Below are 24,348 nucleotides of genomic sequence, written 5' to 3'. Positions count from 1 at the left end.
CCCAGAGCTGTTTCGGGTGTCTGGGGGCCAGCCCATGGCTCACATGCAAGCAGCAGATGATTACTGATTATGGATGACCATTTGAATTAAGAACAAGAAACAATTCCAAGGAAATAGCATGAAAATTAAGAGATTCAGCAAGTGTGAGAAGTAAAGAAAGGTTGAAGTAGCTGTGTTTGTTTAGATGAGAAAAGAGTTTACTGGAGATGCACTAACTGCCTCCTTGAAGAGGTCTGCTCTAAGGAAGGGCATGATTTAAAGAAGTTCCATGTAACTACTGCAAATAGCACAAAAGTAAATTAAGTGTCCTGCAAAGATAATTTGGTGAGTGCATGAGGAGAAACTTTCTGTAGCTACGTGTGGGAAACTAGTGATAGAAGCTGCTTAAGAAACTCATGGAGTTTACTTTGGTGGAGGCTGAACACCTATGGGATGGCCAAGGCTCCCTTCACCACCCATAAGGTTGGATTACATGTTTGCTCAGAGCCTGTAACAAGACTACATCTCCTTTATGCCTTGGGAAAAGGAAAAAACAAAAACAAACAAACAAAACACTGCAATATAAATGCAAGGTAAATAGACACTGCTCACAGTGTCATCCTCAGTACCCCAACCACAGACAGTCATCAAGTCAGATTAGTGGAGGAAAATTGTGGTAGAAAGAAGCTGAAAATACCTCCTACACATATTGATTTTTTTCCATCCAGACAGGGTCAGCTTGTGTTATAATTAGATATTTTTCTGGTGGTTCTGAGCATCTTTATACAATCAAGTACAGTTCTTTCTGATGCTACTGCACTAGAATACTTTATTTCCTTATTATTCCCCAAAAATCTAATTCGCAGTGAATAGTTACAGCATGTCCGCTCCTGCTTCCCTAAGCTCTACCAAACCCTGACTGCAACAGGGTCTGTACTTTTCTGTGTCAGCAATGTAATCTGGTCTCTGCTTTTGTTTCAATTCATGAAATGCTCCAAGAGGAAAACACAGAGCAGCTAGCTTTGTTTTTAGAACACAAACATGCTTTATGAGCAGTGGATGCACACTGGCTGATGAAGAATCCCAAATGTCCAGATATATGGCATAATTGTTTCACTTGGGACTCATTAGCTAATTGTTAAAAGATTCTAAGGAAAAGCATTTCATAACTACAGCACTAAATTTCCAGAAGTGTAATTATGGGCTGAACTCAGATTTTTAGCACCTGTATTATCAACGACACAAGCCAATAACAAAATATACTGTTATATGCTACCTCTGTTCTCTCTGTCAGTGTTGGGATAGAACAAAGGAAAACTATGAGCAAATAGAAAGGTAACATTTTTTATATTCCCACTGCTGTACAAAGATAACACAGCTTGGGATTGGTCGAAAATTCTGCCCCTAGCATGTAGAATCTCTTGTGGGAATACTGAAGAACAAAACTTGCACAGGAGGGGAGAGGCATAGACCAAGGAGCTATAACTCAGCTTCTTGGTCTTGTTTTGTCACTTGACTTCCATGCTATGGGACAAGCTTTTTACTCAATGTTAGAAAACGTGGTATATCAGAGCCTGCTCCTCAAGTTATTTTAAATAATTTTGCTCTACTGAATAGGAAAATTCCAGAACCAGGTTCCTGACTCATCAGTTCAGGAACTGTTACTAAAAAATAAATTTAAAAAATAAAAAATGTGTAATATTTCTCTTTTTCTGTAATTGAATGACAGAGGCAAAATACTGCTAATAAGCTAGCAAGACATTTGCATGGCATGAAGACTTGGAGTTGGGTCAATAAACAATTGCATTTTAAAGGATGACCCAATCTTGATGAACAGAAGCACACACAGAGTCAGCCTCACAGTTGTATCACCTTTCTTTTTTAAACAGATTGACGACATCAGGCTGGGTGGAAAGACTGACCATCACACAGAGTGCACACAGCACACAGTTATCCCTGAGCTGGGGATTACTTAATTCTGATACCAGCACTGACCACACTGGTCCTGAGTCCTGAACCCTGATCTCTGCTCAACATTGTACCACGGAGAAGCATTTCCTTGTTCGGAGCTCACTGGGCCACCACAACCACGGTATGGGCATGGAACAGACAGGTTTAGCTCTCACTGAGAGCATTTGAGAGACCTGCGTGAGGCTGTAGCTGCTTGTATCGTGCTCTTCAGGTACCAGGAGTCATATAAGGTTTTCTAATTCCTGACAGCAGCCTACTACTGAGTCAAGAAGAAAAATGAGCAGGTAGATATATCTGTTAATTATCTCCTGAGCCACTGGTCTTGTGCCCCTGGAATCAATATTACACTGCCAGAAGAAAAAGCAAATTTAAAATGTGGACTGATCTCTTAAAGATGTATCATTTGTGATGTGTAAGCAGCATGCTCTAGCTGGTTTATTTACCCTGACAGACATGTACATGCAGTGATTCCACCTCTCTCCTGCAAGCCCTTGTCTTTCTCATTGTAACCAGAAAAATTCTGAATTCCAGTATGAATACATGAGGTAACACACTCTCTCACGTATTTTCATTTCCAGCAGTACCAGTTACTGCATTCCCTGGTGCAAGAGAATTTCAGAAGTCAAATAAATTACATTTTTGCTCCTCACCTCCAGAAGGGCTTTCCTTCATCCTTTGGTCTTATAGCCCAGTCCTTCAGGCCTCCTTTCTCATCCCTTCTCAGCCCTCTCTGTTTCTTGTCTGCACAGCATCTCTCCCTGCCTCCTCTGGGAAGTTCACCTGCTTGGCAGCAGCACATGTGTGAGCATCAAGAGAAAGGTTGGTGGGCAGGGAAAGAGAACCCACTTAAGTTATGTAGTGATCAATTAGAGCAGGTTAATGAGCTGCTGGCTGCTGTTTTCATCCCCTCACGGGCATGAGGAAGCTGGATAGAGCTCTGGCTTCTGTTGCAATGGAAAAGGAGCAAACCTGAAAAGGTGTTGAGGAGAATAGTCCTGGACACCTCCCTGTGACTGCATTACCAAGACAGGACAGCAGTGTCCACAGCAAACTGATATTGCTCTTTGGAAGCAGTAAGAGAAGCTGTTAGCATGGTATGTCCCCATCAAGCACCTGAACTGTCAGAGAATCCTCCTTCCAGTACCTGTCACAGCTGAAGTAACAACATATTTCCATACAGGAGGCTCAGTCGGTTACTCTGACTGAAGTGAGACCACAGCCAGACTTTGAATAAGTAACAGCATGTTCTCTTCATAGCTGAAGCTAGAAATCCTCTTCTTTATCCGGTTGGGGGTGTTTTTGTTTGCTTGTTTGTTTAGTTTTTGGGAGGTGGGGTTAAGTTTGTTTGGGTTTGTGGTTTTTTTCCACAAAACTCAGAGAAGGCTGAACTTTAGGCTTGTGGTTCTCAACCTGCCTAGGAGGGATTTTTGGTTTTCTCTTGCTCCTTCATTCATGCACAAGCCACTTCATGATCACGTAACCATGTACATGATTGATGGGAGGAGCTAGGGGGAGGGTAAGTGGCATAATTTTGATTATGCTTTAAAATGCTCCAGGTTGGAAATGAAGTATGAGATCCCCCCACATTCCCTGCCTCATTTGAGGGCAATTATGATTGCTTAAAAGATCTGAGATCTGTTTGAAGTAATTGTTTATTGTTTGTTTATTTTCAAGGTAGGCAACAATCAGGTTTAATCAGCTTTTCATCACCACTAGAGCGCTATTAACTCTCTTAAAAATAATTAGAAAACAGACAAGAGAAATCTTCTCCAATTATTTTCCTCCAGGAAACTGGGACTTCATGAAAAAAAACCCTAAAGATTCACAGAAAAAAGTTAACTTGGTGACACATTTAGTTTAACAATAGGATAGTCTTTGACAGAAAGGTGGGGAAACAAAACATAAAAAACTGAACCATACTTGATTTTCCACAAAGCCTACTGCAGAGTCACCCAAAGCCTTCCCTGAGTGCACTTTGTCACAGCCAGCACTGCCCTGCTCTCCCCTTTTCAAATCTCTCTCTCAAGATTTTCTCCACCTTCTGTTTTCCACAGTATTGTCCTTTCGCCAGCCTCCAGGATCTGCACTCATGCTTACAATGGCAGAGCTAAAGAAAATACCTGCCATTTCTTTTTCTGTGCATTGTGCTTCTTGAGCTTGGATGATGTTATGGACATTAGCATCTGAGTAAGAACCAATATTTTCAACCACTTTGGGTGAACACTCAGTTATTTCTGTTGGACTTTTTTTTTTTTTTTTTAAATGGAAACAGATTGCAGGAAGTTTCCATTTCTCTGATCTCTGACTGTTCACATACTTTTCTTTCACATACTTGACATTCACTTGTCTCTCAAATCCCCAAAATATGCATTTTTTCCATTTTTGAGTAGATTAACTGTGAATACTGTCTTGAGGGAAATAGTGCACAAACTTTACCACCATAAAGAGAACAAGCTCCACATTTCAATCATAGAATCATAGAATGTCCTGAGTTGGAAGGGATCCACAGGGATCATCAAGTCCAACTCCCATCCCTGCATATGACAACCCCACAGTTCACACCATGTATCTGACAGCGTTGTCCAGTCTCTTCTTGAACACTGTCAGGCTCGGGGCCGTGACACCTCCCTGGGGGCCTGTTCCAGTGCTCCAGCACCCTCTGGGTGAAGAACCTTTTCCTAATGTCCAACCTGAACCTCCCCTTGTGCAACTTCCTGCCATTCCCTCGGGTTCTGTCATTGCTTGCTAAAGAGAAGAATTTAGCACCTACCCTTCCTCCTCCCCTTGTGAGGAAGCTGTAGACCACGATGAGCTCTTTTCCAGGCTTTATTAATTATTAATTAGAATTATTAATTAGAATTAGCAACAGATATGAAATGTCTCAGCAGATACTACCTTTCAGATAGGCAATGTAACTAAACAGTCTCTCCAGCTCACATACAACTTACCAGTAGCTTCCCCACCAATAATCCCATGAAAATATAGCCTCAACATGCCTCATTTACTTCCACCCTATTGCCACATACACCTTTACTGGTATGCCGGTCATAGCACAAATGCTGTTAGCCTTACAGGGAAACAAAATCACGAGCGCTTTGCTAGATCCTGAGACAAGTGCAGTTGCTCTCTTGTGCTGCTGTTGAACCGCTGTTCAACAGATATTTACCTTTCAGGGTGGTGACCAGACAATGTCCCATGTGCACTCCTATGGTGCAGGTGGGTGGAAAGCAGCCTTTGGTAAGATGACTGGGGAACACACACGCTTTGTTGCTATTACACCGCAGGGAACCTGTCCTCAAAGCCAAGCAGAGATGTCCTTCTTCATGGTAGGCATTAATCAAATAAAAGTTCTCAGATCCAGTAAGAGGTAACTGAACAAAGATGTAATAAGACTGTAAAAAACAGATCTGACTGGATTATGGATTCTAAGGGACAACTAAATGAAAAATGTGTGAGGGGCTGAGCTAACGAAGCACTCCCCAACCAGAACCCCAGTGGCTCTATCTTTTTATTTTATTTTTTTCAATTGCCTATTGGAGATGAATTGTGATTCATTTTCAAAAGGGATTCTTCTTGCAAATCGATCAGTGTTAGACCCATTTGACCTACTAGTGTTTCTTTAGAGATGGATGAACTGGAACACAAAAGTGAAATTCTCTCACTTTAACTGTTCCCGTCTGATTTTCCTGCAGTGTGAGGTACATTTCTTAAGAGGCCTATGGAGTGTTTACATCATTGATTCAAATTCTGGGGTTATTGCACAAAGCATTTCCGTAGCCAGGCAATAGGCAAGACAGCCACACAAACTGGAGGAAGGCCATTAGCAAGAACAGTCACAGAACTGTTTTAGATTTTTAATCCAAACTGCTGTTATTAAAAATGTGCTGCATTTCAGGGACCATAGCAGGAATTTGTTAGACATTTTAGTTTAATACTGGCCACTAATTAAATGCAAATCAGCAACACTAATTTTTAAAAAAAATAAATAAAGAGTGGAAAAATCACAAATCACTTTGGATTTAAATTTTCCCGTCTCCAAGTAAAACCTGTTCCTTGCAAATGACAAGAGTTTTGACCAAGATTAGCAAAAGAGGCTGCAGGTAATTGAAGCTTCACTCACCAGATGGTACTACTGCATCCAAAAAGAAAGATACAGACTTTTATTCAGAGCTATGCCTTGCACTACTTCAGGCAAACCCCACCTGCTTTCACATATCTATTTGTTGCCAGTTTAGTCTAAGACTTGTTTTTAAGCCAGGGATTAAGTCTTTCCACACCCTTAAATTCACAGACAATAGTCAAAGTTCCCTTCTCTGCTAACAGATACTGTTTGGCAAGCACCCAAAGAACACATCTGAGAACTTGCAATCACCATTGTTTTGCTATCTTGGTCCTTTTTCTTTTCCTAAATTGATGGATTTGTGGTTTCTTAAATCACGATTTTGTCCTTTTTAATTTAAGTACTCATTTGTACAAGAGTTACTTATTATTTCTCTGCTTGCCATAGCACCAACCAACTTAGTACCTAAGAACAGCAGTATTTCAAAAATCGTCTATTGCGTTTTCAACTTGATCTTCAACAATATGAAAAATTTCTCGTTTAATAACAAAATGTTCCTATGAGAGTCATCCTAACCAGAAAGTATGACTTTCTGGAGTTTCCTGTTCTCCACTCAGGAAGATTTAGGTTTGAACAGATCAGTCCGTGACATCGGATCCTCTTCCACCAGAGACACAGAAGTGCAGAAGTAGGTGGAGAGCAGGCTGCTGTTGTATGAAGAGCCGAGACCCACGTGGTACTTGTCAACATCTGGGCTACAAGCATGAGTGTTGCACGGAGGGGGCAGCAGGCTGGATTTTAGCATTGTCGTTGTTTGTTGGTGCTTGGGTCAATACTAAATTAGCAGAATTCTCTGAATGGAGTGCTCAAGCCTGTCTTAAGCTCCAGTGCAGTAGTCTAGACAGAGCTGTAAGCTATCTGGGACCTCTTGAAGCTTTTCTTCACCCCAGACCTCTGGCTCACCTGTCTCCTGAGATGCACGTCCTAGAACACAGAACTGCAGCCATATCCTTTCTGTTGTACAGTGTTGAGCAAAAATATTTCCAGATGTTGCTCCCCTGGCCCAGAAGACCAGGAACAATACCTCTGCTGTGACTGGGTAAGGTTCAGCACAAGGAACAGGATTTTTTTATTATTATTTTTTTTAACATGTCTAAGAAAGATCTGCTGAATGCCATGTAGTAAAAATAAAGACAGACCAGATTTGCCAGGTTTGCAATGAATTTTCCTTGGCTCTTCTTTACATCTTTGATTCTGGCAGTCTTCCTCTCTGAAAGAGAAACACTGGCTCCCATTCATTACTCCTAACACAGCAAAACCCATAATACGGCAGGCATTTGCTACTCAGTTCATTGACACATCTATTCTGTTTAATCAAAGGCTGAAGCAAGATAAAATTAATAAAACAAGGTAAAACAAAGTAAAGCCTGAAGCACTAGTCTACCCCGAACACTTCGCAGTTTAGCAGAGTGTTACTGAGTAGAATCTCAAAGAGCAAAATCTGTCTGCCCAAATGACATGCTGTATTGTCAAACTGTCCCGTGGAGGCTCTACAGACACATCCTAATGGATTTCTCAGCTTATGTCATATCTACCAACCAATACCTCACCCAGAGATTTTACAAAGTTTTTCTCCAATCCCTTCCTGTTATAAGTAGAGCTGACCTACAACATACCCCTCTTCCTCATCACCCAACTGAATTACTTCAAACAGGACAGCCATGAATCCAGCATTAGGAGAAGGCAAAATCTGAAAATCTTTGTGAATCAGCTGTCACCTTACCCTAGAAAGTTAATGGACATGTCTAGAAAATATAAGAATAACTAACCTTCAAAAAAAATGTTGGACAATGCATTTGCAACAGAAAGGCAGTGACCCAAGGACCTGAAGCAGAAGCTCAGCCATGCTTGTCAAATAATGTATTTGTGGCTGCACTGAGTTTTGAGAAAATATATTCTGAAAAATAGGATCTTGAAGCTTGAAAACCAGCATGACCTAGGAGTCACTTAGAGTTTAAGCATGAGAATTGTGGAAGTTTATTCAAGGCACAGTACTCAACACATAATTATTCCCACTAGGGAATCCACCAGTAGAACTCCTGTGGGTGCTTGCTCTACTATGTGAGACCAAAAAAAACCCAAAAGAGTTTGTGACAGAGAGCAGCCCTTCAGCGGAAGGCTGTTTGTCTCCTCCTTTAATAAGATCAACCACCAGTGTCCTAATAGAGCAGCTCCTCCTCTATACCGTGTACCCTGACGAGATCTACATGATATCAAAAGCAACACTGGATGAAAGATGGAGGCCTCGAGATGTCCCTTTTTCATCATGCATAATTTGTAAAGCTGGTCAAAAAATGGCAAGCAATTTAGCCTGGAATTTTGCCAGCTCTGATGTTCATAGCACATGTGATGAGAGAGCAGAATTTGCTACTCACTGGAGAGCAATCAGGCTTGTAACCTGACTTCCACCACCAAACACGAAGCCTGTAAACATTACTGTTGAACAGAGTGGAACTATTTTCATCGGGCTGCATTGCACTGGCCATTAAACATCTGCAGAGTCAAGTCCTGCGTAAGCTGAAGTTGGGGCAAATAGTTCCAGGAATTTAAAATTCCCAATACATGAACAATTTTCAAAAGAATAAGCAACTGAAGACACTATGAAATCACACTGAAAATTAAAGAGGATATAATAAAAGTATTTTATGTAATGCTCCACGATATGTTACAGTATATTGACATATACAACAAATTAAAACAGCTAATTCATCTTACTACCTTCTACTGATAATTTTTTAATTAAGTCACTTATCTTTATCTACATATTTAAGAATGTAGATCTTTCATTATTCATCTCTTAAAGAAAATCAATGTTGTCCTGATTTGCTACAGCTCAAACAAGTAAGCAGTATTAGCTAAGATAAGACAGCCTACTAGAAAAATAATTCATTAACTTTATTAACAAGCCATAAGAAAATGCTATTGAGCAGATTTTCAAACTCCTAGAAGTCTCAATTATGAACTGAAAGCTTAATAGTGTTCAGTATGACTAAAAAATACATAATTGATTTTTAAAAAAAGCCTATAAATAGAAAAGGAGAAGGGAGAAAAATCTTAAAAGGCTCCAATGAAATGTTTTAGAAAGTTCATCCCTAATACTGAATTATATTATAAAAACCACTATCAAAAAGCCTCGTAGTCCATAATGAATCAAGAAGCTAAAGCTAATCTGTAACGCTGGTTAGGTATGTGTCTAAACGCTTATCCACTATGCAGTTTTGAAATATTTGCACATCAAAACAGAGTCTGGGTTTACACTTGGGATTCTAAAGCTTTATAAAAGACATTGTGAAAAGAGTAAACTCTGAATCTCAGTTTCCTGAGGAAGCAGACTTTTTCTAGTCATCTTAAGTGTCCTTTTCTTCTCAGGGTGACCTTAACTTTCAGATTTGTAAAATGGTTTCCTCTTGTGTTCAATCCTACTGTGTAAAAAATTTTAAAAATGACTATTTATCTTCTTTAATATATTAGTCATATGTAGCAGCAGAAGCCTCTATGGGAATTTTTGCTATCGAGTTTGCTCAAGCTTAAGTCAATGCTGATTTAGAAAATACAACTTACGCTTAGTAGCAAACAATCATGAATATATTTATTGGAATAACATCTTTCCATTCTCATCCAGCAGCGTGTTTATTTTATCCGTTGCATTACTACATATCGGTGTATATTTACAGTGACCAAGGCGATTTGAAAGTAATGCCTCTATGTTGCCCATCCTATTACACTCTCACAAGGCTGAACGACCGTCATTTGGAAAACGAATAGATCTGATGGTTCTGAAAAATGTAAATGGAATGAAAATTAATCAGGCAGGTATAAGTTATATTTATTTCTGAAAATGGAGAATAAGTGCATTGCTCAAAACCTGCCTGTTGCAAAAGTTATATTTAAGCAAATTTAAACATTTTTAGATTTTGCCTTGTTAATCATGACCTCAGCTGCTTGCACCATGTAATGACAATAATGAATAAACATGCTGTGCTTATGAAGAACTAGAACCTAACAAGCTGATCAATTGTTAATTCCATAAAGTGACTAGAACGTGTCTCTACTATCAATAAGTAAATCAGCTTCTATTTGTGGGACTAATGCACCTTGTACACATCCTCCAGCTATCCTGCCCTTCTCTGTAATAATGTAATTATCAATTTGGTCATATTGAAGTACAACCTGAATGAGATTTGATATTATTTTTGTCTTGAGGGTGGAAAAACAGAAAGATATTTAAAGAGACACACTGCATTTGTTTGGAGGATACAGATTTTCCATTTGCCCTCCAATTAGTTATACACCATTATTCGCTTGAAAACCAATTATTTTACAGTATTATCCTTAAATCTTCCAGACTATTATCAGACAGACATTGTAGAGAAGAAGGTCCTGTTATTATTAAAGCCCTCTTGCTCTAAGCCTCTGTAACAAAGAATTTAAACAAAAGAGAACAATGCTCATTAACTATAGCAGAAGACGTTACTTCTGTAGAAAAAGACATTTAAAACAGGGCCAGTTTGTCTTTATTCAGTTTTTATTTTTCCTCTTAAGCAAGGAAAACACAGAAGATACATCAAGTTTTCAGCCATAATGCTAATTACAAATAGCTGCCACTTTCCACTATATTTCCAAACAAGATTTAACAGCAATAGTTTATTCATTGCTGAAAATTCTGTTCAAGAAGAATGTGTAACACATTAAAACAAAAAAAAAAAAAAGAAAGAAAGTTGATCTGATTTCCTTCTCATTCTCACAGCAATTTGCAAAGATGCTCAGCTACTCATTCATCCACTCACCAACACAACTCATTTTACTACGCAGTGCAACTAGAGAGTAAATGCAACCTGAAGCGTGGTGTACGTAAATGATGCACACTGGCAAAGTACATAACCGTATTTCAAGTTGCTGCACTTTTTTTCAGAGTTATAAACAGTAAGTATTTTTAAAGGTTTAGGGTTTCTCTGTCTATTCTATTGTTAAAATTAAATATACACCAAAAAATACATTAGAAGCATCTACAGGAAGGAAATGTTCCAGGGGGAAATGCTATTATGTGAATAAGCTCAAGACCAATTAATTTCTAACATTTAACGAACCAAATGAACCTGTTCATTTCTCAGGTGGAAGGTTACACTAATTCTGCCAGAAGCTGCTTCTCTTCACCTCAGATCCATCCCTCTGTGTCAGTCTGATGTGGAAAAGGAGGGAACATCCTTTTTACCTCGTGCTCCCTTAAATTAAGAGAATCACCGCAGGTTGTTAAGAGAAACTTCTAACAAAATTTTGTTCTTTTAATTGTCCCTTAACAGAAACAGATCTATAATTAAACAAAATCAGAATTAATTATTTTAGCAGCACACCAGATATATGAGGACAATTTAGTACTAAAATAATTATTTTGCTTTATTCTCCATTCAGGCCCAGTTAAGCCTATACACCCTGTAACTGGTAAATATTTCCATGGCTAAACTGTTACTCCAGTAGTATCTTTCAGCTAAAAAAGCTAATGACAAATACTCTTATATTCTTGCAAATAATGTATCAAAGGTTCAGAGACACTGTTTAACTGAGTAATATAACAGGAATACACACACGTGACAATCTTTCCATATTCCAAAGAATTACTGATCCTTTTTTCAGATTCAATAGCCTGTTTCATGTGCAAGTCCACCAATTGCTGTAGACGTTTTTTGGGGGGGAAATTTTATAGCACTTGACTCCTAACCATAGTGCTTCACAGTCATTAAACTGACAGCGCTCAGTGCAAATAGCAACACAGTCAACACGAGACCACCGAACAGCCAGGACCGGTCTTTCACAGCTACCTGTATCCACGGTGGGCCAGTTCCAGTAAAAATCAGTAAAGCACTCATGGAGTGAGGAACAGGTCCATGTATACAAAGAGGAAAAGGTTTAACCTCAGAATAACAACACCAGCTGACCAACATTAACATCCCTGCTCTCTGCATCCCCGTTTTGGAGGGAGCAGCGCTGCAGCCCCAGCGCTGGGTTTCAGAGCAGAGCAGCCACAACAACCTTCTCTCTGCTCAGCCGTCCCAGGGGGAATGATGAGAATCCCCTGCCCTGTGTGCTCGACCAGGCATGATCCAGGGATCTGAGCAGCGCGGGGGAAGAATCATTCGGTTCCCCTTTGGAGCTGACGTACATAGTGCACATGTGGCAGTGGAACAGAATTGTGGGGCATCACAACACTTTCCTTTGCACTCTATTGCATTTTCTAGGAAGAAGGCAACGGGATATCCTGAATACACTCCTGGAATTTCTGCAGTCCCTGACAGCGGCCAGAAGAGGAGGTAACAGCAAAGAGAAAGAGGTGACCCTTCCTTCCTTCCTAGTAACCCCATTTACCTAGCATTTGCCAGGACATTGGAAGAAAACCAATGAGGAGTGTGGGCTGCCTGAATTCCCAGTAAAGGGACCATCACCAGCAACCATAGCTTCTCTATTTCCCTTTCAGAATCATAGGGATCAAAACGTCTAATTTAAGTGAGGTGTATTAACCCCACAGTTTGTGTCCAAAAGTATACTTCCATTAAAGACCTCGATCACATCTGTTTTCTAGACTAAACAAAACAAGAAGTTTCATGTAGGGGTCTAAGTTAAATTAATTTTGTTAGGAAATAATACGGATGCATTATATTCATTTCTGAAATGAGGTATTTCTCTTCCTGTCTCCAACATTATTAGCATGCTACAGTGGGTTGAATTAAAAAAGAGGCATTTATTTTATCACCCTGATATCAGCTCAGTACAATATAATAATTTTGAAACAGGAAAATATCACAGTTTAGCATCATAAATTCAATACTGCAACAAGATAAATCCTTCCTATTAATGTAAACTGCTGTATTTCACAATATATCAACATCTGCAATGCACTTCTATTTGCTGATCAGACTATCATAAACACACAGAATTCTCATTGAATAACAGAAGCAGCAAAGAAATCTGTGGAAAACTATGTTCTCTAGACTGAAAAAGCCACAGCCTCGTCCTTCAAACAGATTCACTCATCTGGGGATGTTCCCGCTTGCAGATGACAACACAAAATACCATCGTCTTCATAATGGGAATCTAGATAACACAGCAAATGACATCGAAGTGTAGCCACTCCTTAATTACACATGCATAGAATGTATGCTGGAAGCTTTGTGAACTTGCAATATAGATATATATCCCAGAGATGCACATAGGAAGACTGGATACCCTATCAGTTAAGAATCTCCAAGTTTCTCACTGAATATCTGAGGTGACACAAAATGCCTCAGAAGAAAAGCAGCTTACTTAACTTTGTTGAAAAGAAAAATCACCAACTATTCAATGCTGCCTACAACAAAAAAATTTCTCCTTTTCCCCTTTACACTCAGATTGATGCTCTGAAACTTACATCAAACGGGAATTTGGCACACAGTTTAGGAAATGCAAACACAAGAATTAGTAACCTGAATATGCAAATATGAACCGCAGATTTGCAATTTGTTTTAAAAAGCTAAAATAACTCATGTTAACCAGTTTATCCATGCCAAAGAATTGCTCAAATGCTTCAGCTTCAGTTAGCAGTTTCTTACAGGCTAGAAAATAAAGCCTACAAATGCTTTAAGAGCTAAAGCATCAGAGTCCTGCTCTCTCCTGTTAAGAGGTTAGATGCTTCCAGAACCAAGAAGGCCAGGCTGACTGCAGTTACATCAGGTCCTCCGGTTCAGAAGGATGTAACGCGCAGCTGAGCCTTGCAAGTGGCTTATTGGAGAGCAGAAAGGGCAAGAGCTCTGCATTGAGGGCTGGGAACTGAGCTCTTTAACCAGACTTCCAGCACCATGTAATACTGAGCCTGGGAGTGCTGCCACTCACTGTATTTATCTTTGCTTATTATATCTTGCCTGACTAGTAACAGGTATTATTTGAAAGGACAGAGGGAAAAACTTGTGCTGATGCTGTGCAGTGGGAAACATGCTCTGAGGAGAAAGGCCTGGCCCCTCCACAGTTTTTATTCCACAGATGTTCCCTGTAAAGTGTAACTGAAATTGAAACACAACAGAAGGGGCAATAAAAACAACAGGTCACTTTTTGAGTCACTGAGATACGTGATACTACTTTCTTTTATTTGAACTTTACTCTGGCAGAGTTGTACCAAGTCCGAGAAAGTCAGGCTTTCAGCTCACAACCTTTCCAAAACCATTGCTGGAAAAAAAAAGAAAATATAGCAAAATGGGTGAAATCCACAGCCCTTTGTTCCCCCCTATAAGCCTCTTTAGAATAGCAAAGAGGCTTCAGTGACACAGACCAATAGAAATCCCCATAGCTTGCAAGTATTCAGGATGCTTTGCCAGTGCAAAGCAGCTCACATCACACTGCCTAACCTCAGGTGAAAGTGTGCTGTGATCTTCTGATCTGCAGGGTTGGCACTGCCTTCAAAACAACCGCTTGCATGATGGTTTTCAAATTTTTCAAAGGGAGAAAGAAATGCTGAGGGAGTTCTCCTACTAGACCTTGAGAGGGGGCAAGGAGTATCAGGGCCATAAACTGTGAGAGACAAGGAAAATGTAATACTTTGGATGAAAAGTATATTTATAGGAAAGCTCTTTATTCCAAGTATACTTCCAAAATCCAGGACACATGACTATCCTCAAAACTTTCCCCATGAGACTGGAATGTGGCTTAGCACTCCAAGGTATGTTGTTGCTCCTTGTTCATATTGATAGTGAGTTAAAAAGAATTAAAGATTTGTCTTTGAGTGTTGTTAAAAATTGATATTCCAAACAAAACAACTTCTTGCTCTAACAAATTCAAGATTAGTTCTAGACTAAGTGCATAGTTTTTCATTGGCCAACAGAGCTAAGTGGTATGGCAAGAACACAGTAATTTCAAGATTTCATAAGAAACTTTACTGTAGATGAACCCAAGAATTAACTGCTTTCCATCAAATTTTTTACTGTTTACCTCCTAAATGTACATTTTTTTTCTAACACTTGAGGAATACTGGCCAAATTCTGCCCTTTTCATTCAAAGCCCAGCCCTAAACTGGGCAGCTTGCCTGAGAGAGGACAGCAGGTGTTGGTCTTAGATTAATTAAAGATTGGTGTGGGGAGATCAGGAGCTGCTCCACACAAGCACCATCAATCAGTTGCTAATTCAGATCTAATCCAGAGTCTCACATCTGGAAGGCAACACGACGTAACGCCTGCACAGTGAGATGTATGACTGGTGGATTTAATCTAGTTCTTAGGAATTTATATAAATCTCAGTGAAGTCAATGACCATCTTTTTATGCAATTTAAATCATACCCCAGAACTACCAGAGCTGGAGCAGCCTTCTAGGCAGCAGAAGAAAGGGGCCATGGAAGAGGTGGCATAGACCCAGACTGTCTCTGTACCCTGGCAAGCCCGAAAAGCCTTCAGTATTGGGTTGAAATCTAGCACCAAGCCTCTTGTACAATTTTTGCGTGTATTTTTCTTCAATAATTATGAGCTTTTAGCTGAGTACATCAAACCTGTACCTTCCACAAGCACTGAAGTCATTCAGAAAAATAATAGCAAACATCAATGTGAAAATAGAAGGAAAAAAAAATAAATCTGCTACAGCATCATCTAAACATAAGATACTAAGTAATAGCATTAAAAATCTATTTCACACAGATGAAAATCATTACAGTTCTCTAGAGACCCTCTCTCTCTCTCTGCAGTAACCCATGTCATTTCCTAGCTAGTAAAAATCTGCCACTGGATATCAAAAGACAGTAAGGCTCTTCTAATTTTAATATTCCTTTAATCCAATAATGGTTTGTTTACTGCTTTCTAATTTAAAGGTAATTCATTAGACGTATCCTGTCACGTCTTATTGGCATCGACGGCATAAGAGTCATACACAGATCCGAGGCATGTCAGTTGTACTGCTAATATTCTATGTGGTTCTCTCATTGTAAATGGCTATCAGTGCACCCACACTGCTAAGGGAATGTGTGCATATATGCACATATAGATTACAAACAAATATATTAAAAGACTTCAAGGATTAACTCTGAATCCCAATATTTATGTTTAACACTAAGAACTCTAGCAAACAGAAAATATTTAAGGTAATATAAGTGATTTGTGTGCAAATATTTGTGATAGTGACGCAAAGGGTCTTGCACAGCCCATGGGGAAGCCTCGGACTGACCTGCAGGGCACTTGACTGAGTCTGCTACAAAATGATGAAGGTTAAGGAAACATTAGACAGAAGAGGCAGCCTGAACTCAGAAATGCACATTTCAGGAGCCAAAGTGTGCTTGGCAACATCTGCTGTGATTCTGCAAAAGCTACCCAAGACAGCTGAGTTTTTTGAGTAACCCTACAGCAATGTAACATGGACTGAGGCCAAGGGCTTCAAACCTGCTAGACCTTGGCAGCACGGAGGCATCGAGGTGCTGGGGAGAAGGCAAGAGCGCAGCAGGAGCCGTTAGCACAGCGGGGATCTCGCGCTTTCCTGCCTCGCGAGCTCCAGCAGCAGCCACCTGCCTGCACAGCTTCCCTCCCCGCTCCCCTGGTGCACAGTCTGTGCCCACCTCCACGTGAACAGCTCTACCCCAAGCAATAAGGTAGATGAGGCAATGTGCTACAGGTAAATCCACTGTGTGCTCAAACGCCTTGTTGACGCAGCTTTCCTGCCACACTGAGAAATCTTTGGCTGTTTATGTTCTGCCAGCAACCAGCTCAGTTACATCATCTCTCTCTGTACCAGAGGACTAATATGTCCATTTTCAATAATCTCCTCCCAAGAAGTGAAACCTTTGATCAACCAGACTAACCACACGCATGTGGCTGTGTAACGATCCATGGCTAGCTCAGAGCAGGGCACAAGAATGAGAAACAATGAAACCGTGCAAGGAAACCACCCCATTTGTCCAAACTTGCAATATTCTTTAGGAACACAGCAGGATCACCACATCAGTTTGGAAGACAGTTTGGGTCAGTACATGTCCAAAACCATCACCTCATTGGCTGTTGATGATGTCATGCCCATGCATTAATCCCCAGTGACTGCAGGTTTAACATCACGCATATCATCACATCATCTACATAATGACAATGAAGGCGGATCTTAGAGGAAATTACTGGAGCAGAGAATAAAGCAACTTGTTGAAACAGGGAAAGTCGCACCTCTTAAATGATTATTTCCAGGGGTTTTTTTTGTCAAAGTGAAGTTGGTGGGGTTGAGGAATAACACATGCCTCACTGAAAGGAGTGGGTATTGTCACAGTGCTTTTATTAAAGAAGGTAAATGTTCAAGATATCCCACTCAAAAAGGTAAAAGTACCAGTGGAGAGAAACCAACTGATCTGGGAAATAAAAGTATTTCAGTAGCTATAAAATAGGTAGCTGAAATTAAAAATATTTTTAAAGGCAAAAAAATTGTATGTGTGATATCTAAGCTTGTCCAATTTCTAGTGGCACCCTTATCCCTTAAGTAGCTATGGCAGTAAATTAATTACATACACACACACTAGTACATAGATATATTTAAGTATAACAAAAATACTTGAAGTACTACAGACTTCTAGAGTATTTTTATTATTATTATTACAGAGTGTTACTCCTCAGCCACACTCCCAGTGCCAGAGCTTGCCCAGCCCTCAGGGTTCGATAAAGACGCAGTTAAAAGCACAAATATCCAAGACACTTGCCGGCGAGGGGGGACCTGCCTGGTGCCGGGCTGAGCAGAGAGGAGACGGGGCAGGCTGCCAGGTCCTGATGGCCACTTCGGCACAGATCAGTCACTATTATCCACCGCTCTCCTGATAACTGCACTCCTAAATACAAGTTCTATCGCAAATGAAGCGACGCTTCCCCCAGCGCAGTTGCCTCCCCCCGGCCCGGCGCGGATCGCCCGTCCAGCCCGCCCGGGACGCGCAGCGCTGGGCAGCAGCCCGGGCAGCCGGAGGGGAGCCCGGCCCCCGCTCTGCGCCCCGGGTACCGCTTACCTGGCCGCACTCTGGTCCGAGGAGATGCTGCCCTGAAGGGCGACCAAGGCAGGAGCCGGAGTGTCGGGAAAGGGGGAACCAGCCGCCGGAGAGCGGGCAGCGCACCCGGCTTTCCAGCTGCGAGGAGGATGCTCGGTAGAGCCTCCCGCACGCAGAGGCGCAGCGCCCGAAGTGGCTTTGGAGCTTCCCCTCCCACTCCTCCTCTTCAGAGACAGGAGGAGGAAACACAGTGTCACGGCTTTTCTTCCTCTCCCACCTCCCTCCCTTCGCTCTCCCCCCAGTACACGACTCCGCCGCGCACGTTAAGTGCGGAGCTAGAACTGTTTGGGCGAAGTGCCCGCTGCTCCCTCCGCTCCGGGCAGCGAGGATGCTGCAGGGGCAGCTCGCACTGCCGGCCTGCTGCTCAGCCCGGGCTTTTAACTGCCTAACAGAGCCCTGACCTTATTTTAGCATCTGAGAGGTCGCTGCTCAGCCGAGGGAAAAGAAAGGAAACGTTTCTTCAGCTCGCAGCCGGGCTGGAGTTCGCAGCATCGTTTGGAGACAGACGCAACTTGAGAGGGGTGCAAGAGGGCCAGGGCCACAACCTCCCCCTGCCTCTTACCGCATGTCTGATCACTGCTGCCCTGTACGCCACAGTCCTGCGGTTTATCAATAAATCATCCTGTTCAAAAATTTAGTTTGAAGGGAAAAAGTGAAAGATGGTGTTTCACTGACTACAAAGACGGGATCATTGTGACAGGCACAGCAGCAGCCACTGGGAAACAGACTCTGCTCCTTGCTCCAACACTGATTTTCTGTACAATCTTTATTACCTTACTTTACACCCTCAGTTTCTCCTGCAGCTCTGGTGCTTGCTTAAACAGTGATGTCCAAATCTGTGCTTCGGTGGAGGTCAGGTGTTTAAATATCTATAGACATCAGCCCCACTTCTGTGAGAGAGGGCAGTGTCTCACCAAGAATGACCATGCAGCTCAGTTAATGGTAGGCTGATCTTGGCTACATTCCCTAAACGCTGTTGTGATACAAATCATCATCATCATCCTCCTGGTTAAACGTGCCTTAAATTGGAAGAACCACTGAAAATGTGCCTTGTGGAAGAGGGCAGGTTACTTTTATCATAGAAAATCACTCATCAGCTACTGATTTAGAGTTGTATATTTCTTTTCAAGCTGTCCATGTGCAGATTTTCTAGTGCACATGTGAAAAACAGTAAAAATCTCAGTAGCTTTCACACCACAGTCCCTTGTAAATTAATAATACAGTAGCAGACTCTCACATCTTGTATAAATTCATTTAGCCTGAAAGAAAGGGTCCAAATCCCCAGCCTTAGCTCAGCCTCATCTCATGTTAGCATAACTCAGCTGTGCTCTTTTAATCAACATGAGCTATGATACACTTCAAATAGGAGGAAACAAACCCACAACAACAGATCACATTTGTCCATCTCATTCCTTATACGTGGATCTACCACCTTCTTGGCTACTACCTGTGACACTTAACACCCTTCCAAATGTCTAGTGAACCCAGGAAAGGGGACAGAGAAAAAGCGAAGCAGGGAAGGACCTCCAAGCTTGCACAAAGGATTGTGAAAAGTAGATCTGGGGAAAAGGGAGAGAACTGGATGTGCTCGTGGGAACAGGAAAGGTTTATAGGACAGGAGACACAAATCAGCAGGAAAAAGGTCTGGTCTTGCTTCCTGGGAAACAACTTGTTGAAAGCAGGGTAGCCAGGACATCAGGTAGGGATTACATAGGATCAGCACCCGCCTTGTACGCACGGATGGAGCAGCTCGCCTGCCATGGGTGCTCTTACAACTGGGCTGCTGAACCACGGGGCAGAGGGGTTCACCGCTCCTCCCTGTCCTGGTGCTACCCCATGCTCACCCATCCCTCCCCAACCACGTCTGTCTCAGAACCATCTCTTAGACTCAGTTTTCCCATTCAGACAATGGAGACAGCCACATTTCTTGTGCAGGGCTGCTGTCAAAATGAATTAAGTGATGTCCAAAGAGTACTTTGAAATGCAGATATTATGTTCGCTAGTTTTAATACCTCTAAAGCGGTCTCCAGATATCTCTAAATCCTCAAGATATCCCTGATCAATTCCTGTTTTACAGATGAGGAAGTTGAGCAGAGGGACAGATACTTTAGTTCATCTCTTTTATGTCAGGTTCTGGGGGTCCCCCTGACCTTGCCATGGCTCAGGCTCCCTGTTGCTGGTGCACAGTGACTGAGTCACATCCAAAGCCACATTTTGCTGATGACATAGAACAAGCATCACACATGCAGTGTATCCACACCTGATTATTAACCCCCTATAAAGCTATTTCCTTTGACAAATTAATGCCTCTGTTTGAGCTCCCATCCCCTCCCACAGCCTGGTGTTACACTCATATTTCTGGTGTCTGCTGTGCCCTGCAGGACCCCCCAGCAAGCGTGGGTGGCGTGGGGCTGAATTAAATCTCCCCCTGTATTTTCTGTGCCTTTGTAGGTGTACTGGGAAGAAGCAGGACACAGGAGCTTCTAGTCCCCAGGCCTGTGATCAAATTATCTCTCCCTCTGTCACACATCCTAATCATCACAGCTGGCGGTCATGCCAACAATATTAACGCTGCTGAGTAGCTTTCAGTTTTACATTTAGCAATGTTTTCTGCTTCCCTCAAATGAAAAGTAGGCTTGTACTACTTAATGCTGCATAAATGATACAGATACATGCAAGGCCCATGTTACTGTCTTCTTGAGATATAACGGTGCTACAAGTGCTGTAGATATTTTAAATCTTCTGAAGATTACAATGGTTACAAAGCTCATTATTTCCTAAACGTGTTTATCCTTCCTTCCTTTTTTGTTTGCAAAATTAGGCAATTGCACAGTTTAAATAAACAACTATTATACTATTAAACATTGATTAAAGAAAAGGGTTCCATTTAAATTATTAAGTGGTAAGATAAAAAGCATCTCTTCTCTTTTGTACGCTACTTTATTCAGAAGTCAAACTTCTGTAGTCTCACTGAATGCTAATGAATAGCATAATAATGCACAAGGGCAAGAGGGGGCTGAGTAATTAAAAACAGAGGCCAGAAATCAAAGGGCTTGAAATATACTTATGAAAATAATTCAATTATACATTAGAAACCTGGGATAATCAAGACACATCCCACAGTTTCATTCATCATTATGCCCCAATTTAATATCTGTACTGGTATGCTGTACACAGAAAGCAACAACTGGGACTTTCATGTGCGATGCTTCAGCTGAAGAGACAAAGGCAACGTGCGCTCAGGTCCCAGTCTCATCATGCTGCACCTTGGAAATGGCTTCACTTGACTGAGTATGTTCTCAGTTAAACTGATTTAGGGAACTATTTTTAGCCACAAACTCTTTCTGTATTGGTTGTATATTCCTTTTCTCCATAGCTTAGCAATTAATTAATACAAATCTCCACACCCATCATTTTAGCTTCCCTATAAATCCATCTCCCACCTCTCTCCTTGGCTTCACCTCTTCTTGTGGCTTCAGGTTTTCCTGGTTATCCACAAAAACCTCTGCCAAGCAAAGCAGCAGGCAGGTTCATTCAGCAAACCATGTATTTATCTGGGATGTGGCATCATGAGCCTCTAAGGTCTTCACACCACACAAGCTGCATCAAAAACTCCTGATGTAGCTTTGCAAGGTCACCACTGTTATGGGCCAAGGAGTCCCAGTGCAGTGTGTTGTCTCTAGGATGGCAAACAGGTGGACAAACTGTGCATTTCAAGAACATTCCAGTACTGCACAATAAAACAAAGAAAAATGAGCCAGTTTGACCTTGTTCATTGGGTTTTGAGATCAGAGGACGATTTATGTGATTTTTGCCCTGTGCAGGCTTGACGCAATAAGCAATGATCAAACCTAGTCCCATTGGCCCTGGAAACAGCTTCATGGAAGAAACTAGAAGTGACACATTCTCAGGAACAATGGCAAAACCAGAAAAAATGACTATAAGTTTCCAGCTGACAAAGAATAGCACCGTTGTTCAAAAAGTTTGCAGATGCACAAGTTGTTCCCTCCCTTGTGGCACATAATTAAGGCAACAACAGGTGAAAATTGTTGGAAGCAACCAATTTCAGCAAAAATAAGGAATTCCAGCAAAACCAACACTCAATTGCATATCAGCTTCCAGAGGAATCAGTCTCATTGTCTTATTAGAATTTTTAAAGGTTTAAGCATAAAGGCTACTACTTGTCTCTAATGAGCACAGAAGTCAAACAAAATACTGCCGTGCTTCACAAGGCAAGAGGAGCCTGTAGGCCAACACAGGTCACGACACTCTACAGTAAAAAAGGGAAACAAGAATCTCACGTCAGTTTGTCCAGATCTAGGGGTCTTAATTAAAATGAAGGTTATGACTTTAGCAGATGGGTGCCATTTAGTACAGTCCCAGCTATTACTGAGATTTGCTCGTCTTCAATTTAGAACAAAACAAAATGCTGCATGAAAAAGAGTGAGTGAGCTTCAGCCAGTTTATGACAGCAGCTAATGTGGATATCTCAAACTTTCCCCAGCCTATCAGCTGCATCTTCCTCAATCAGAAATAAAGCTCCTTTTGAGGTGACTCAGCTTGCCCAGAAGAAAATGTATATTCACTTGTTAAAAAGAAGATCATTAAGACAAACAAACCAGCCTGCAACACGAGCTGGAGCAGTGTTTGCCAAAGCAGGAGAAATGTACATGTTAAGATAGATGTAATTTCAACATACAGTGAAGCAGAGAGCAAAATACCTATTTTTCCCTATTTTTCTAATGAGGAATTAGTTTTTAGAAGAGAAGACACTAATCTACATGTTACTTGATTTTGCAGAGGAACTGACTGAAAGGGGGGAGCTTGATCCAAGGGCTGAGCCTGAGCTACGCTCAATGTTCATTTCTCAGATTTGGTGATGAAATACTCTAATAGATATCTTAGTGACATCCTTTTCTGAGAAACAGTCAGGGGCAGTTATTCTAACAGGACAAGTCATCTGTAATGAATCTCTTTCCTCGATGCAGATGGGGCCTCACTTTATTCACTTGCATAGGTTCTTCCACTTCCTAAGACTACAAGGAGACAAGAGTAAGTAGCTTTGGCCTCTTATGCTTACCTGCCTTAAACAATATTGTGACAATCAATAAATGAACTCCATGTTTTTTTTACATATGCAATTACATGAAACAGATTATAGAAGTGACAAAACCCAGAACAATTCCACAAACATAGAGCTGGGCTCTGATTTCTATCAGTATGAAATCGAAGTAATGTAGTTGCTCATTTACAGCTCAAAGATGCATTATTTTCAAGAAGTCAGGGTGCATTGCTAGTCAACTGAACTCTGTAAAGCAGAGATATCAAGCCATCTTGGTATTCCTTCCACAGTAAACAACATTTTACAAAGGAGGGGGAAAAATCTCCCTCCCCCTCCCTCTTTCAATTCATTAAGTTCAACCATGATAACCAGTGAGGCATACAGGAAAGGGTTAGGTATCTCTGCCTCTGAATATTTAATTCAGGACTAAATGTAATGCACAGCATCCTTATACCCTTGGGAGTTCAGCAGCCAATATGCCAATGAATATATCCTGACAATAGTGATATTTTCTGCACTTTGGAGGCACGAGTGACATTTGCTCACCACATATGTTGCATCGGATGCTGAGGTCTACACTTGTGAGAAATTAATCAGAATCCATCTGTTTTCTTCTCATCCTGGACAATTTCATTACATCTTAACCAAAGATTATAGGATTCCCATGTCTGTGTCCCCAGCCCCCAGCCCAGTCTTGGTGTTTCCACACTGAACGATTAAAGCTGCTTAGTTTAAGTCAGGTCAGAAACAATCTTCCTTCCTGTAGGGAAAGACATAATGCTCATGAGCTGGGTTAAAAATCTGCTCTAAATTACATGTAGGTAAATCCAGAATATCCCTACTGAACCAAAGGGGGTTTAGATTTATCGGGAAGCAGGATCTGGACCTTGATCCTTTGATGTATGTTTCTGGTGGTTGACTTTGGTTGGCATCAGGCTAGAGATAGCAGGAAGCCGGTCTCTCTGCAGGTGCTCTCTTACATTTTCATTTACCTGTCCAGGGCATGAGCAAAAGGATGGCTCAGCCTTCCTGCAGAGTATGAGATACGGTGCTACCGTTGGGAAAATAAAGTGCTCTTTCTTAAAGCACTGCTGGACATGCACGTATAGCTTAGCAAATTCTTTCCTTCTTCCTTATTTAATAGTAACTCTTTAATTTAATGTAACAGCAAGGGAGAACTGGACATAAAGATTGCTTGGATTCAGTGG

General features: G+C 41.3%; 1 protein-coding gene across 4 annotated transcripts in view; it reads right to left on the bottom strand.

The window, feature by feature from the left end:
- Positions 1 to 18,500, bottom strand: part of TAFA4 (TAFA chemokine like family member 4) — a 78,940-nt gene extending 60,440 nt beyond the window's left edge. For 2 of the 4 annotated variants that reach the window (XM_071813246.1, XM_071813247.1), the window contains exon 1: positions 18,040 to 18,169. The gene's annotated coding sequence lies outside the window, so the exon portion shown is untranslated. Of the gene's footprint in view, positions 1 to 18,039; positions 18,243 to 18,479 lie in introns of those variants that run through there. The other 2 variants (XM_071813245.1, XM_065845837.2) reach the window with 2 other exon arrangements.
- Positions 18,501 to 24,348: the final 5,848 nt, after the last annotated feature.

Source organism: Patagioenas fasciata, chromosome 10 (assembly GCF_037038585.1).
Source record: "Patagioenas fasciata isolate bPatFas1 chromosome 10, bPatFas1.hap1, whole genome shotgun sequence".
In the NCBI taxonomy this organism is placed as follows: Eukaryota; Metazoa; Chordata; class Aves; order Columbiformes; family Columbidae; genus Patagioenas; species Patagioenas fasciata.
Note: the sequence above shows the minus strand (reverse complement) of the source record. Positions and strands in the feature narration are given on the sequence as shown.